Below are 13,635 nucleotides of genomic sequence, written 5' to 3' on the forward strand. Positions count from 1 at the left end.
CAGAGATTCTTTTGCTTATTAATTTCTTATGTTTCTACCATTGCTTGTACCCAAAATATGCAAAGCTCCTGTAAATGATTTTTTTCCTTAAAGAAAGGTTCCTCAAAGAAAAAGTGTAAACTCTCATTGATTTCCTTCCTTTGTGGAGTGAATTGCCTGTTGTAGAAATTAAGGGGTGTTTTGTGAGTTGCTCAGCTTTCTTGAGGAGAACTCCATTTCTACAGTTCTCCCTCCCATAAACTCTTTGTTGGAAGATGTCAAAGGTCTATCAGAGATGCACTGATGTCAGAACAAACAGTGGCAGTCTGCAAGCAAACAGCCAATCTGGAGTTCACTCCCACCACCAATTGATTAAGGCCCGGAAAGCTGGGATGATTGTGGGCTTTCAGCACAATGCAGGCTGGTCTGACCATCCCTCCGCCCTGGCCAGGGGGAGGATAATGGACACAGGCTACAGCAGGCTGGAGATAAGTGCTGGCTCTCAGTGAAAAGACAAAGAAGGGCAAGTCCTGTTAACTGGGATGGCTCAGCTGCTTCCCATGCTGTCCACGTGACTTTCCAGGCCTTTCTTCTCTTTGTCTGGGTCACTCAGTTTTCAAGAGGTGAAAAAGTTAGACTGGCACTTGGACTGCTTATGCTTGGGCGTAGGCTTGTTGTCAGTAGAAGGAACGTCAATCCAAAGTTCCTTCTGGCTGGTGCTGGGATTTGATGGGACAGAGGAGAAATAGCTCTTTGTGGCAACAATTTTTTGGTCAATGTCCTGGAAGACCCTCTCCACTTTTAGACTGTGTGTAGCACACATCTCGTAGTACATGCACTGCTTTAGGTCATTAGAGGGCTTCTTCACCCTGGTGTCATCGATGACCTTTGGGTTAGCGGAACTTATGGCATCCTGAATTCCCATCAGAACTAGAAGAATCTCCCTTGTGTTCTGATAGTTGGCCATTCAACTATAGTAGTGGTAAACAGTCTGCAAACTTACCTCATTCTCCAAGCTGTGGAAAAACATAACAGCATACACCTGCATGGCAAACTATGCCTTCTAGGGGCCCCTCTTCATCTCTAATGAGCAGCAGATAGCCCTATAAGTCAACAACAATCTCTTTCTTAAAATTGCCACCTTCAGGAGACTCCACCTGGACATATCAGGTGCTAGTGTGATAGAAAGTACCAGTTTATATTCTTTGACAAACTGGAAACAGGTTTCTGCCTTTAACACTCTATTTCACATTTTCACTTCATTCTATTTTTTTTTTGTTTCCAGAATTTGTTTGTTCCAGAAATTCTGGAAAAATATATGTATTCTCTCTGTTAATTTCTAATTTTAGATCTTTTTTGTTTTTGTAATTTTGTTGAATCATCTATTTGCATTTTTTTAAAAAATTTGTTGAGCTTTTAAAAACAATTATTTAAACACTTGTCCGGCAGTTTATATAGTGCCATTTCTTTGGAGTCAGATACTGGGAATTATTGCGTTATTTTGGTGGTGTTATGTTTCTTTGTGTGTTTTCTCGTGGATTTTTATTACCATACTTTGGTGTCTAGCATTTTACAGGCTAGTTTTTCCAAGGAAAAATCTTCCCCTTTGGGGTGGATGGATGCAAGGGCACTCGCTAGATGTGTTGTAGGGCTTCTGGCACCTGTGTGGACACAGGTGTAGTCTTTGTGTAGCTCTGTGTGTTGAGGTTGGTATTGATGAAGATTACAGGGATCTTCAGGCACCAATACTGTGGATGTCTTCAGTGGCAGCGAGGGTTGCTGGGGTCTTCAGTGGCAGTGGCTTCTAACATCCTCCCAATCAATTATTCTCCCACTGGAAAGTTGTGGCTGATGTGGCGCCTCTTGGCATTGGGTCCCACTTACGGGTTCACTCCTGGTGGCAGTAGCACCTGGTGTCTTTGATGAGTGGTGTCCATTGAGTAGCCACACAGCTGAGGCCTGAAGTATAGGCATGCATGGAAGACTATAACTCTGGAGATCCATGTCTGTGTTGGCATTGACATCTAGGACACAGGCATCCCTCCTACTGCATTGGTAACAGTATGCAAAACAGGGATATTTGTGAAGTAATGAGGGAGCCAAGAACAAGAACTCAGGCATGAGCAGTATTAGAAAGGGTCTGGTGTCCAGGCAGGGACTAGTTTTGATGGCAGCTGAGCTGGTGCCTGGAGTTTGGCGCATGCAACAAGAACTTGCCTCCGGAACACATAGTGCAAACTAGCGTACTATGACAACGGCCCTAGTGTCTGAGAGGTGGGTTGGCTCACCACAGCCACAGAGCCTGGGTTGAGAGTGTGGGCACTCTCATTTAGCCATGGCTCCAAGGTTGGGGGACCCATGGTAGGCGAGGACTTAGGCAGCCATATCTCCATCTCTGGGGTTTTCTGGTAGAAATGAATGTTGGTTATCTTCATAGCAAAAGATGCCAGTGTCCTTTGTGGAGCAGCCACTGAGGACCACAGTGATTCCTGCTGCATGACTGATACCAATAGCTTTTGCCTTTCTTTTTTGCTCCTAGCTGTCTCCTGGTGTCTAAGGTATGTGAATCTCACCAGCAATCCTTTCTATGTGGGTATTCTCCAGTTTTTCACTCTACTGTGTTGCTGTAGATTTTAATGGATCCTTGAGCCTTTTTGGTGCTATTTTGATATTTGGATAGCTGTCTATATTTGTTCTTATGTGGTGGGGTTGAGGGCTGGTACTTTGCCATCTTAGTGACAACATTCTTCTAGGTCCCTGTTTGATATTTTCTAATGAATATTGTCTTATATGTATATATGCATGTGCCTCTGTTCATGCACAAATATTTAATTCAGTTTTTACTTTACCCTTACTTTAAATCTCCTATATTAATATAATTTTCAGGTTTATTTCATAATTACTCAAATTATAGTATTATGGAAATTAATATAATATATCGTATTCTATAATAATATGTTAATATAACTAAATAGAAAATATGTATTTATTAGGCAAACATTAAGTTATTTATATGCATTATTTCATTTAGTCAAAACATTGAATTCATAAGGTAAAATTGCACAGGAAAAAAAGCCTGAAGTTCAGAGAGTTTTTCTTTTTTTTTTTTTCCTTCACATCTAAACAGTTAATATCGGAGATGGTATTCAAATATAGGCCATTATACCTAAATAAATATTTTTACTAAATGGAATGAAAAGCTCCTATGCTATTTCCCATTATACATTAAAATAATTGAGAATGCAACAGTAGAGGAATGTTAAGTTGTTTGAAAATATCCAGCACTGAAAAAAATTTTACTTCAATTTTTTTTTGATTTCTACATCCTCTTACTAAGAGAGATTTCACACATCACACACACACACACACACACACACACACACACGCACGCACGCACTTTTGATATTCAAATTAGATTTAGAACATCTTCCTACTCCTTAAAGATTTACAATGGAAATAAGCATATTAAAGGACTGTTAGGAGACAATTCTCCATAGACTATTGTATTTCAGAATGTCTTCTGAGTGGAGACACAAGATGCCGTTTAATCTGGACTATCTTTTCAAATACGTTATTATAGTGAACAGCTTGGGAAATAGATATACTGTCTTCCTCTGGAGCAAATGTAAGGCATAGATGCTATTCAGTATAATACTTCTTCAACAAAGAAAAAGCATGCTTACTGTCCATTATAAGAAATTTGGGTTTCCTAAACTTCGGGCTCTTCTATTGTAATGCAACCTGCTGCATATGCTGGCTGCCTCTAGGCATATTCACATTGCTTCTGTGAAACATAAGAACGAAGACAACTATCAAAAATATGCTGATGCTCATGCTTCCTGGTGGGCCATGAATAATAAAATAATTTGTCTCTGACCCAGGACTTTTATGACTTTAGTCAGCATTCATGAAAGTGTGGCAAGTTAACTTTTTAGCTTGCAAGTGGGATAAAACCCCAGACCTTCACATTTTTTGAAAATATTCTAAGTTCTTCAGTAATGACTTACATTATTTAAATAAGCATTTACAAATGTCTTCATTCATGAAACATTTTTTTAACATGTAAGTTTATTAGTATACCACAAACTCATTGTATAACAAATAGTGTGATATTCTGATTTAATACAGGTAAGTAGCATATTTTTGACTGCTTGATTTTCCAAAATGCAATTTGATACGATAAAGTTCTCAGGTAAATATACAAAATTTCTGTTGTTTTCATAAACTCAGGTTTTCCATGATCACATGGCATAGAATATATACCAGTAAATGTCTCACCCATGGTTGATAGTCTCAGTTCAGCTAACCGTTTACCATAGGGAACACATTCCCATTTTTTTCTTTCGTGATAACTGGCAGAACAGAGCAGTGTTGCCATGGAAATATAGGCTGTGATATATATTTATAGGAAGGAAGGTGAAACAACAAGTGACAGAAACTTGTAGTTGAAGAAAGAAGAATGGTGACTCAAATAAAAATTGCACCTGAAGATATTTAGTGTACTAAATTCAGGTTTGTGATTTTTGCAATTAAGGAATGCATGTCATTGAAAAATATAAGAAATTTTATTTATGAGCTAGTACTTACTAGCTATTATTATTTTTATATGAGAGTCTATTTTATTTATAAATGCCAATAATATTTTGAATTTATAAACTACACGGTGAAAAGACATAAGCAAAAATCAGTAATAAAGTGTTTTGCTACCAACCTCTGTTCATTACATTTTCTTAATTACTGCTATGAAACTGTTCCTATCACATGAGGTAAACACTTTTGTCAGGTGAAATAAAACACAGTGAAAGAAGTTGGCAGAAATTCTTTTGAAATTAGGGGCTTCTCTAAAAATGTGACAGTTTTCTTGGTGGTGAGGCTATGACAGCTATGTGAAAAGACAGAATCATTTTGGTTTTGAAATTGCCTGTCACTCAATACTCTTGTCCCTTATTAGCAAAACTTTGATTGTTCTCTTATTTTTAATTCCCCAAAGTATTATAGTACTGTTTAATAATATTTTAAAATTCCGAATTAAAGAAATAAATGGATAGTTTTCTTAAGTTTATCAGTTTATTAGAAAGCATATTTCAAAGGATCCAGATAATAGCCAGGTGGAAGAGAGGCATAGGGTGAGGTGGGGGAAGAGTTTATCAGTTTATTAGAAAGCATATTTCAAAGGATCCAGATAACAGCCAGGTGGAAGAGAGGCATAGGGTGAGGTGGGGAAAGGGTTGTGGAGCTTGCATGCCCTCTCAAGCGCTGCTGCCCTCCAGGGACCTCCGTGAGTTCAGCTCTCCAGAAACTCTCCTTTTGGGCTTTTATGGAGGATTCATTAGATTGGCATGATTGATTATATCATTAACCATTGGCGATCAGCTTAACCTGAAGCCCCTCGCACCTCCCTGGAGGTTGAGGGGTGAGGCTGAAAGTTCCAACCCTCTGATCACATGGTTGGTTTACTTAACATGCCACAGCAATACACTTAACTTTTCTGAATATTCTTAAAATGCATGATTTGCTCAAAGATTTACTTTGTACCTAACTATCTCCCAAGGTGTCAGAAGGACTTCACAAATGTCTAAGGAAAGTAAAATTATCTTAAAATAATTTTGAATAGAATTTTCCATGTTCCATATTATCCTACATATATTAAATAAATTTTTTCAAGTTTTTTTTTTGTTCGTTTCAAATGGTGTTACTTCTCAGATGAATTATAACTACAGACATAGCTCTTATTACTTCCCTTTATTTCACAAGATTCTTGGGTTCTGGAGATTCTCCCCAGCCCATCCAACAAACACCACCAATAAAAATGAAATGTTTCAAATTTGAACACAAGAAAACTATGAGGGTTAAAGTTAACTGCATTCTTCATGTAATGGGCTTTTGTGGGTTGAATTTTTTCAAAATATTCTAAATATACTTGTAAATATAAATGTAATTTGTATGCATAGTTGAAAATTTACATAATCAAGAAATGTTAAAGGCACAAATAAAAATCACACATCAATACCACTCAGATAAAATAATTTTTAATATTTGGTATGAATGAACAAATAACTGAGAAAATAAAGCAAATGTTGTATTTTGTTTTTGTTTAAATGCTGATTTTTTTTTGTATCTAGACAAAAGTGGAGAATAATCCAAGATTGATTATTTTATAAATTTCACATTCCTTACTTTAAAAATGTTTATTTAACAAACTCCATTGTTTAGTTGCAGAGAAAAGAGGACCTATTTTATTTTAAATTTCAGCTTTTTAATTTTAGATTCAGGGGATACATTGCAGGTTTGTTTCATGGGTATATTGTGTCATGCTGAGGTTCATGGTATGATTGATTCTTTTCACCCAGGTACTGAGCATAGTACCCAATAGTTATTTTTAACTCTTACCCACCTCCTCCTTTAACCCTCTAGTAGTCTCCACTCTCTATTGTTGTTATTGTTATGTCTACGAGAATGCAATATTTAGCTCCTACTTATAAGTGAGATGTGCAACATTTGGTTTTCTGTACCTATATTAATTCACTGAAGAGAATGGCTTCCAGCTGCAGCCATATTACCACAAAGAACATGATTTCGTTTTTTTGGTTGTGTAATATTTCATGGTGTATATGTACCACATTATCTTTATCCAATCCACCATTGATGAACACCTAGGTTGATTCCATGCCTTTGTTTTTGTGAATTGTGCTGTGATGAAGATACAAGTGCATGTTTCTTTTTGGTAGAATAATTTATTTTCTTTTGGCTATATACCTGGTAATAGGATTAGTGGGTTGAATAGTAGTTTTATTTTAAGTTCTTTGAGAAATCTTCAAACTGTTTTCCACAGTGGCTGAACCAATTTACATTCCCACCAACAGTGTACAAGCTTCCCCTTTTCTCCACACCATTGCCAGCATCTGTTTATTTTATTTTATTTTAAAATAATCACCATTCTGACTGGCATGAGATGGTATTGCATTGTGGTTTTGACTTGCATTTCTTTGATGATTAGTGATGTTCAGTGTTTTTTCACATTTGTTGGTTGCTTGTAAGTCTTCTTTTGAAAAGTGTCTGTTAGTGTATCTTGCCTACTTTTTAATGTGCTTATTTGTTTTTTGCTTGTTGAGTTGTTTGAGTTCCTTATAGATTCTGGATATTGGACCTTTTTCAAATGAATAGTTTGTGAATATTTTCTCCCATTCTGTAGGTTTTCTGTTACTCTGTTGTTAGGTTTTTCTGATGTGTAGAAACTCTGTAGTTTACTTAAATCCCACTTGTCAATTTCTTTTTTGTTGCAATCATTTTTGAGAACTTAGTCATAAATTATTCCCCAAGGCCAACGTCCAGAATGGTGTTTCTGGGTTTTATTCTAGAATTCGTAGAGTTTGAGGATTTATATTTAAATATTTAATTCATCTTGAGTTAATTTTTGTATATGGTAAAACGTCAGAGTTCAGTTTCATTCTTCTGAATATAGCTAGCCGGTAATCCCAGCACTATTTATTAAATAGAGAGTCCTTTCCACATTGCTTATTTTTGTGAGCTTTGTTGAAGATCAGTTGGTTGTAGTTATGAGGCTTCATTTCTGAGTTCTCTATCCTGTCCCATTGGTTTCTGTGTCACTTTTTGTACCAGTTCCATGCTGTTTTGGTTATTGTAACCTTATAATATTGTTTGAAGTCAGGTAACCTAACCTGATGCCTCCCATTTTGTTCTTTTTGTTTAAGATGGCTTTGGCTATTTGTGCTCTTCTTTGGTTCCATCTAAATTATAAAATAGTTCTTTTCTAAATCTGTTGAAATGATGCTGGTAGTTTGACATTGGTATTTTGATAGGAATAGCATTGAATCTCTACATTATGGTGTGAAGTATAACCATTTTAACAATATTAATTCTTCTAACCCAAGAGCACAGAATATTTTTCCATTTATTTGTGTCATTTATGATTTCTGTCAACAGTGTTTTGTAGTACTCCTTGTAGAGATCTTTCACCATCTTGGTTAGATTTATTGCCAGGTGTTTGTGTGTGTGTGTGTGTGTTTGTGTATGTGTGTGTGTGTGTTTGTGGCTATTATAAATAGGATTGTGTTCTTGATTTTGCTCTCAGCCTAAACATTTCTGGTTCACAGAAATGTACTGATTTTTGTATATTAATTTTTTATCCCAAAACTTTACTGAAGTCATTTATTACTGCCAGGAGGCCTTTGGCAGAGTCTTTAGGGTTTTATAGATATAGAATCATATTGTAAGCAAGAAGTGATAGTTTGACTTATTCTTTTCCCATTTTGTTGTTTTTTATTTTTTGTCTCTTCAGCAAGTAGTTATGGAGAGGTAGACTGAGCAGTTTCTAGTTTTCTAGCTATTATAAAAAACTTAAGGCTGGGCAAGGTGGCTCATGCCTGTAATCTTAGCACTTTGGGAGGCTGAGGCGGGTGGATCACTTGAGGTTCAGGAGTTCGAGACCAGTCTGGCCAACATGGTGAAATCCTGTCTCTACTAAAAATACAAAAATTAGCCGGGCGTGGTGGTAAGCACCTGTAATCCCAACTACTTGGGAGGCAAAGGCAAGAGAATCATTTGAACCCATGAGGTGAAGAATGCAGTGAGCCAAGATCACACCATTGCACTCCACCTGGGCAAGGAGAGCAAAACTCCATCTCAAAAAAATTAAAATAAAAATAAATAATAACCCAACAGAAAACTATCCAAATATCATTAGCAGGTTGTTAATAGAAAAAATAATTACAAATATCCAGTAAAATATGAAAAAGATTATCACACTCATCTTTAGATAAATAAACATTGAAAGTATAGATAGCATTTTTTTTCACCAAGTAGCTTGAGAAACTCTTCAAAAGTTTGATCCAGTCCTCTTTTTAACATTCTTGTGAATTGAAAGTCCTTATCAACTATCTGGTAGAGAAACATATTATGACATATAAAAATGTTAAATATACTTCTTTAAACAGAAACTTCACTTTTATTATTAATACTTAAGTTATACTTATCTAAATATGTAAACATACATGTATGTAAATGTTTTCACATTTTTAGTTATTAAGAGATACAATAATCATATTTTAGAAGATACTTTGAATAAAATACAACTACTGCTTTATGGAAGCTATCAAAACTTAAAATCCACCACCCTGAATTTATCAATTACATATAAGCTGTCCATTCAGACTTGTCATATAGGAGTGTGTAGTGCTATTATACCTGAAGGGCAATTGAAAGAAGCTATACATACTTTCAAGAGTCTGGCCTTCCTCATCATAGCAGCTGTCAGATATCAGCCTTGCTATCAGACAGTTACTTGTGTTAAAATTTCAAGAACTGTCACAGACACTGGTCATCATGTAACCTTTTTCTATTATCCCTTTAACCAAAGTGTCACAGTGCCTTCAGCACTTCTATTGCAAACTCTATAGAGAGGCAATAAATATTATCTAGATTCAGTAAAATTCATGAAAATAACATTATTATCTGACAAAAAATCAATCATAAGATATTTCAATGCAATTTCTAGCTGTAATGCTGACAAAAGTATCAAAACCACTAAGGTGAACTTGAAGAGAATCTAACCTCATAAGTTCCCATCACAGGATTTTTGAGGATGGAGTGAGTGATGGACTTTGGGAACTTAATGAATCTCCAGCATTGCTTTAGATCCAGGCTGCCAATGGGAAGGTGGTCTGGATTTATATTCTACAAAGAGAAGCATTTTGCTCATGTCTTGAGAGGCGGGATAGTGCTTGGCTGCACATATATTTCTAAGCATTACAAGGTCTCCAATGGCTTTCATTTCAACATTGGTTGAGATCGGAATCTTTTATCGACTTTGCATTTTTGAAGTTGTCAAATTATTCATTTATTGTCATTTAGCCTTAGGATAGAATGACTAGAATGACTTATTAAGCTTTACATCATATCTTCTTTTGAGAAGATATTTTCAATCAGCAAAATAGGAGAGCAATAGTGTGTGTGTGTGTGTGTGTGTGTGTGTTTGTGTGTTCTTCGGAGTCTATAAAACTAGACAGGGAATCCATTAATGGCAAGATATTCATCCTACACATCTTGGTAAGCATTAAGTCTATATACATGTCATGCATGTGGTAGATTTTCAGTATGTTTCTCATATTTATTTTTTATGGTGATATAATCCTTAATATGATTTGAGATTCTCTCTCACACTCACTATAGAATAGCTCCCCCTGATTCATGAAGGAGATGTTCCAAAACCCCCTGTGGATTCCTGATACTATGAATACTTCCAAATCTTATATATATGTTTTCCCATAATGATGATAAATTTTAATTTATGAATTAAGCACAATAAAAGATTAACAACTAATAATAAAATTTAGAAAATATGGTATACTGTTATAAAAGTTATTTAAATGTGATTTCTTTATTTCTGTGTCAAAATATCTTATTGTAGTGTACTAACCTATTTTTGCACCATGGCTGACAGCAGGTGACTGAAACTACAGAGAGCACTGTCACAGATAAGGGGAGACTGCTATACACACACACTTGCATATGTATATATGTTTAGTAGCCATGAGTTTGTTTTACATGCATATATATTTACATATACATACATATGTGTGTATATGTATATATACAGAGAGATAAGTCATATGTTTTGATATATTCACCCTTTCATTTATTTAATCAGTTACTCAATAGCATTTATTACCTCCTATGGACAGGACACTGAAGGAAGTTATGAGGGTAAAACAAAGGTAAGTAAATTTGATTCCTGAATTTAGATTATTGTCATTCATAAGCTCATTCATTTGACTTGTTCTTTGGATACTTATGCTCGTCTACTGCTCTTGAGAACTAAAAAGAACTCTTTTTAGTTTTAGCATTTTACCATTTCACACTTTTGCTTCAAGTGAGAATGATACTGGTTTCAAATATGCTTAGACAACAACTAAAATCTGAAAATGAGCTTTTGCCTACTTTCAGAGAACACTATTTTTTTACAAAAGTCTTTTTAATATAATTCCTTAATACACATGTATATTTATAATAATTTTTATTACATAGCTATTGAAATGTTCTATATATGTGTGCAACTATTTGGAAAATGTATCAGGTGGCTTGGAAGAAAATAAATCTACAGAAAATAATACAACTACCAAGAAAGTGGGATAGGCTGTAAAATGGAACATATGTTCTGTTTCATAAAGACTTGTATTCTCAGAAAGACTAGAAATATCTCACAAGGATTTGGTTGAAATAAAACTGTACTTCCTGAAAAGCATATGTATTTGTGACTCAACCATTTCTCAGGAAGAAGTGTCAATTAAGGATAGAAGTGGCTATATGTCCTTTACGTTGGATATACAGGATTCACAGTTAAGAATTCTAGAGAAAACACAGATTTATGTAAGTCTTTAAATAGTTGAAAGAAAAAATATAAAGAACACTTGATCAATATTTTTCATCATTGTTTTGGTTCAAGAATATATATTAGTTTAAAATAGCACAAAATATGGGAGATACAAAAAACAACAAATTTGGTAAAATGTAACATATTTTGGGAGAAAGTGGTTAGTAACAGGTGCTGGATGACTTAAATAAGAAGTTAACATAAGTGATAGATTTTAAGCAGTTTTATTAACTCCATAAACATGGTGAGACAAATTAATCACATTTCCAAATAGAATATTGATAAAGAAAATATGGCAATATAGGAGCAGGCAACTTTGTAAAGCAATGTGTAACTATTGATATGAATGAGGCCCCACCTACTATGCAACAAATATTCTTTTAGATTATAAAGATGAAAAATGGGAGGTACAGTTAAAATCATGTTTTGGAATGACAGGATAAAATTATGGCTCTTAAAAATCACTGAAATAACTTTCACCAGTATAAATTTTATGGTCATTTAAAGGTGAGAGAAAAATTAAGTAAATGTTATTAATACATAAAATGAGTGATTTATATTGTGAAAGTTACAGTACATCAGAAGCCTACAGAGGAAAGAGATCACTTTTTTGTCATTCAAAGACAAAAACCATGATCTTCTGTGTATAGTGGGTGCTGAATCAGAAATTAGGAAAGAGAACACTTTTTTCATCTCTTGATACATTTATACTGCTCCCTCATATTCATGCAAGCCTTTATATATGGAGAAAAAACTCAATTTCTTTATTCAGTCAACTGAATGACAAATAGCTGAATGGAAACTCTCTCTAGACTCTGGGAGTTCCTGATAGCAACTTCATGACACAGGAGAGAAAGTCAGAAGAAAGATAATTGATATTTTAAAGTTAACATCTTCAAAATGTGTTCCATGAAACAATAAAGTTCTATGAGATATTATTAGATGTCATATGAAAGAGAAGTGTTTTATTTGGGAAAAGCCACATTTTATGGTTCTCATCTCAAAGACCCCAACAATATATTAGCATTTTAACGATTGAACTATTCTACGACACAGTAACTTATTTAACTTTGGCTTAGTATTTTCCTTACTTATTTCCCCACAGTTTTTGAAAAAAATTAAACAACTGTGAAAAGTCTTTTGGGAAGGGTACCTAAGACTTGGAGAAGAAAGATTCTGCTGCATTTTCTCCTTTTCAAAAAGGATCCATAAAAGACATCACTGTATTTGTCTACATAGTGCATTAGTTGTCTCTACTTTTGACACATGCTGATTACTTTTTGGTTGCCCCTTTTTATGTAATGCTTTTAAGGGTGTCATATTTGGCATTTACTCGTTGTTTCCTCTACTGGACTCGGATGTATTTTCCCAGAATCCTGCATCATCCTTGGAAGCCCCTCTCAGTCTGACCTGTATCAGTTTTTTGTAGCTATATTCAGAGAGCAGGGACAGAAAGATGTCCTGATGCCAAATGAAAAAAAAATCGCTTATGTAAGACTAAGACAAGGAGTTGCTTTCAAACAAGACAAAGCTACAAAAATGTGGCTAAATTTATATTGATATGCCATGAAAAATAGAGAAACAAAAGCAAGAAAGAACTGTTCAAAATGATGGCAACATGAAGATAACTCAGAAATCAGTAACAATCTATGACTGTTACATGCATTATGATTAGAACACTTGATTTGAGAGAATGTTAGTCATAAAGGCATACTAAACTTACCATATTTTATGGTAAGTAGAAATAGCAAATGCTTTATAGGTGAAGCTTACCTTAGATCACACACTTAATCAAATTACTGATATTTACTAATTTAAATATAGAGCGATAAGCCATAGCAATAAATATAGAAATAACTAGTTAACATAAAATAATTAATTTTTTAATTAAATAAAATGCCTAAGGTGTTCATTGACAGCTTATTATAGAAGGTTTACAAATAACAAAGAAATAAAACACAATAAAACAAATACACATTTCTTTTATCACAAAAGGTTGAATTGCCATATCAGAATTAGGCAATTTACATATATTTATATATGAATCTGTAGATATATATGTATATAATCATACATGATTATATATAAAATCATAATAAAATATAATTTTTATATATTTATTACATAGATACATAATTTTATATTTATATTATTGACATATATAAATATATAAACATACATACATGTGCACACACAAACATATATACACATACAAACACACACACACCATATATCAACATATAACATATCTAGTGATTCAAAAGAGA

General features: G+C 34.4%; 1 pseudogene; it reads right to left on the reverse strand.

The window, feature by feature from the left end:
* Positions 1 to 351: 351 nt before the first annotated feature.
* Positions 352 to 1,139, reverse strand: LOC129491624 (arf-GAP with GTPase, ANK repeat and PH domain-containing protein 1-like; annotated as a pseudogene).
* Positions 1,140 to 13,635: the final 12,496 nt, after the last annotated feature.

Source organism: Symphalangus syndactylus, chromosome 10, assembly GCF_028878055.3.
Source record: "Symphalangus syndactylus isolate Jambi chromosome 10, NHGRI_mSymSyn1-v2.1_pri, whole genome shotgun sequence".
Taxonomy (NCBI): domain Eukaryota; kingdom Metazoa; phylum Chordata; class Mammalia; order Primates; family Hylobatidae; genus Symphalangus; species Symphalangus syndactylus.